Below are 4325 nucleotides of genomic sequence, written 5' to 3'. Positions count from 1 at the left end.
GGAGATTGAATACTGTGTAACACAAAAGTTATACTCACCTCTGGGCAGGATTTCGAAAACACTCTGAAACAACTCAGGTTCAATGCGGATGTTTCCATGATCAACAGGCAGCGTGCCTGTTTCAGTGTTGTAGGCCTTAGCCAACAAAATAATTATGCTTTGTTTCACATGCCACCTTAGGACTAGCTTCAGGAAACCAAAACCCATTGCTTCTATCTCCTGTAGCTTTGCTTGGACCTGGTTTGTTTCTAGATCTTCGAACATATCCGCAATGTAGCATGGTGAGCACCTTGTCTCCAATAATTTCTGTCAACATATGACGCAACCATTAGAAGCAAATAAACTGATAAATTAGAATAAAAGCACAAATATCTGAATGATGTAGTACCGACTTTCCCATGTCTTCAAGGTGATTTCTGGCAATAGACCAAAAATTAATTCCAAGTACAAAGTTATCTTTTATTCCCTAAACTCAACTAAGTCAGCAGTACAAGAATAGGAAAAAATAAAGTCATTACACATCAACCTCTATTAATGAAAAGCAGAATAAAAAACACTGAAATAAACCAAATAAACTCAGTTTGGGATAACCGTGTTTAATTTCAACCATGGACCGGTTCATAAAAATTAAATTTGGTTAGAAGACACACCCAAAAATACGATTCAACTACAAAAAAAAAAATCAAGTTTCACCGTTTGTTTTTTCTAGATTAACTAAGTCACAAGTACAACAATAAGAAGACATAAAGTAATTCAATAACAATCTCAAAGAATTACTATAACGCTAAAGACACAATTAGCATATAGGCGTACACATTAATATGACCAAAATTAAAATTAGGGATAAGTATTATTTTGGTCCCTAACGTTGAGGGTCAGAATCGAAACCGTCCCGATCATAATTTTCAATTTAAAATCATCCTTAACGTTTTTTTCGTATTAAAATCATCATTTTTAATAAAATTTTTAATTTTATTCCTAAACTACCCCTATTTTAATAAAAAATTATAAAATTTTAAAAAATAAAATAAAACACGCGTGGGGGGGGGGGTGGAGGGGAAAGGACGCGGGGGTGGGGAGAAGGGGAGGGGGAAAAGGGGAGGGGGACGGCGGCAGCGAAGCTTGGAGCCGCCGTTGCCATCGTCGTGGCCGTTGCCGCCTCGCCGCTTCATCTGTAGCTCGCTTTCTGCTTCTACATCTTACTTCTGCTTTCTTGCTTTCCTGATTTTGCTTCTTACTTCTGCTTCTTGCTTTTTGCTTCTACTGCTTCTACTTCTTGGTTTGGTGGTGGTGTTGGTGGTGATAGTGTTGGTGGTGTTGGTGTTGGTGGTGGTGGTGTTAGTGTTGCTTTTTGCTTCTGCTTCTTGGTTTGCTTTTGCTGCTTCTTGCTTTTTGCTTCTGCTGATTTTGAGTTTTTGCATCTGTTTCTGATTCTTGGTTTAGTGTTGTTGTTGGTGGTGGTGGTGGTGGAGGTAAGTGCTGGTAGGGGTGAGGGTATTTTTGTCCGAAAAAAATTAAAAGGACGATTTTAATACGAAAAAAATGTTAAGGATAATTCTAAATCGAAAATTACGATGGGGACGGTTTCGATTCTGACCCTCAACGTTAGGGATCAAAACAATACTTATCCCTTAAAATTACAACCATGGAAATTGTATTATTATAGTTCAGATAAAGGAGAACTACTAAAAAACACAACACCAGATAGTAGCAATGGTACCAGAATGCAAAGATAATAAAATAAAACTGAGATAATGGTATTTATTACTCTTCAAAGTCAAGGAGTGTCTTTTACTAGAAACCACCTATATATATATATATATATATATATATATGTTTAGTAATAGAATCTATCTTAATAAGCAAAAGGGTTACGATGGATACTAGAATGTAGTTAAGGTGGTTCTGGAACATTTTTTAATGAGATGATTATGACTTATCAAATCAACGACAATATGGGCATGGATAGCAGGCAACACAGCTGCTTCGAATCTCATTTTAGACAAAATCAACAAAATAAATTCAGTTTCTCATAACCCACAACTAATTTAAAATATGGAACGGCGCATAAAAAGTAAATTTGATCAGAAGATATACCAATTTTATATAGAATTTACACAATTGCATTTGTTGCTTGCTAGACCATAAACTAAATAACAACTCATCAATAAAAAATTCCAACATCCAACTACTTCTTTTTAGTTAATCAACATAATCAAAGGTCCAAGGATTAATTGGTTTTCCCCATGCAGTCATTCGAAAGCAACATCCATTAACCATATTCACATCATCGAACAACTAACGTAACAAAACAAAGACCAATCAGTGATAACCATACATATTCATCGAACCATGGAACGGTCCATAAAAGTTAACTTTTACTCAACAGTACAAATCATCACAAACATCACTTTGAAGACACATTTGAAGTAACGTCCAATTACTGCGATTACAACTAATATTTTTCCTTTTCCTTTTCCTTTTAGCTCAGCAGTACAAAACATCACTCCTAATTTACAGTGATAACTACCAGATATTTTCAATACCCAATTATACGTTGACCACATTCAAAATCATTTTCAACTCGGACATATAAACACATATAAATTAATTCTCCATTTTCCTAAAAGAATCCACAAATTCAAAGAACCATGTTGTATGAATGTCAAACCCTATGACATGCTCACAAATAAAACTCAGAACAAGCTATTTTTATGAAAACCGTGAAGTACCACTAACCTCTTATTGCAGCGCCGGCGCTGGAGGAAAGACATGCTGAGCAACGAGGCTCGGACGCGAGGCAGGGAGTGGCACTGGCTGGGGGCTACACAGGCTTAATAGCAGTGGCGCTTGCTAGTTACTCGATGACCAGAGAGACTTCAGCCGCAACGTGTGTTGAGGCGGAGCAATAGGAGGCGCCATCAGATAGTACGCCGGACGGATGGATGTGTCTTCAAATGAGGGCCAACAGTGACATGCAGAAGAAGCGGCAGCGCTGGGATGACTGCGAGGAGCAACTCACGAGGGTCGCTGTTTGGCGTTTCGACGGCGTTGACTACTGTTGACGGCGGCGACCGTCGAAGACTGCACGACAGAAGGGTTGCGCGGCGCTGAAAGGGGGGAGTTGGGGGATGTGGCTGCACAGTAAAGGAGTGGGTAAATTAGGTTTATAATAGTAAATGAGAGACATTAGGAATTTAGGATTAACCTAGGTTAATTGGGGATATGGCTTTTTGAATAAATGAGTTTTGGAGTCCAACCCAATGAAAGTTGGCAAGAGTTGGCAAGATCCCTATTGATATCGTAGCGGAATTGAACAAAAATATCACTGTGAAATCAATATCAAAAATTTAAAAATGGCAAAATTATTCGGAGTAAGTACTTTATTTTTTTTTGTTTATTTATCCGTTAATTCTTAAACTTACGACAAAAATCCATTCTCATTTCAGACTAACAATACTTTCAAAAAAGAAAAACTGGTCTTATAATTTATAAATTTAGAAATTAACCAATTAATAAACAAAAATAAAAAACTAAAATAACTTCCGTAGAAAAAGAATTTGGATCCAATCCCCTTGAGTAAATAACTATTTCTGACCATGAAAGATTTGGACGCTGACAAAACTGACTATAAAAAATTGAAACTAAAGTTATACCATATAAGATAAGTTTTGTTCGACAAAAATAACCAATTATTAAATTTTTGTTCATAATTCCGTAAATACCCCTAACTTTTTATCTTCTTTTATCTCTACATCCAATCTTTAACCCTAACAATTTAATTCTGCTCTCTTCTCCTCTGCCTCTACCCTCCAACCTTCTCTGCCGTCACAATCTCCTTCCACCACCACTATTGCCTCCAGCCCCCTTTCTCTCACCATCTTGTTCTTTCTCTCTCTGTCTCGGACAACACTCTCTCTATCTTGAAGGGGATCAACAACTATAATACAGAAACACAGAACCCTCTTCCCTCTCTGTCTCTCCACACAAAAATTTCACATACAAATCACATACATGGTATGCAAAGTCACTTCCTTTTTCTCTCTAGTAATATTCTCTCCAATAAAATATGCCACCTTTTCTTCTTCTTCAGGGTTCTGGGTTGTGGAGCTCTCAAAAATTAATGCTCCACTTCACATACCCTTCTCTTCTCACCATTTTCATATATCTCATAATTCAAACTTCCAATTTACTATTAAAAGATCAATCTTTTCTGTTTTTTGGTATGTTTACTTCCCCCCTTTTTTATACCAATCTGTTATTCACTTATTCCTTTTTGAATTTTGAATATATGTTTTGGCCTCTTTTTAGATTTTTACAAAAAA

The sequence above is a fragment of the Arachis ipaensis genome, chromosome B8, assembly GCF_059453495.1.
Source record: "Arachis ipaensis isolate K30076 ecotype BB chromosome B8, ASM5945349v1, whole genome shotgun sequence".
NCBI classification, from domain to species: Eukaryota; Viridiplantae; Streptophyta; class Magnoliopsida; order Fabales; family Fabaceae; genus Arachis; species Arachis ipaensis.
The sequence above is the reverse complement of the archived record's forward strand: the minus strand, read 5'-3'. Positions refer to the sequence as shown.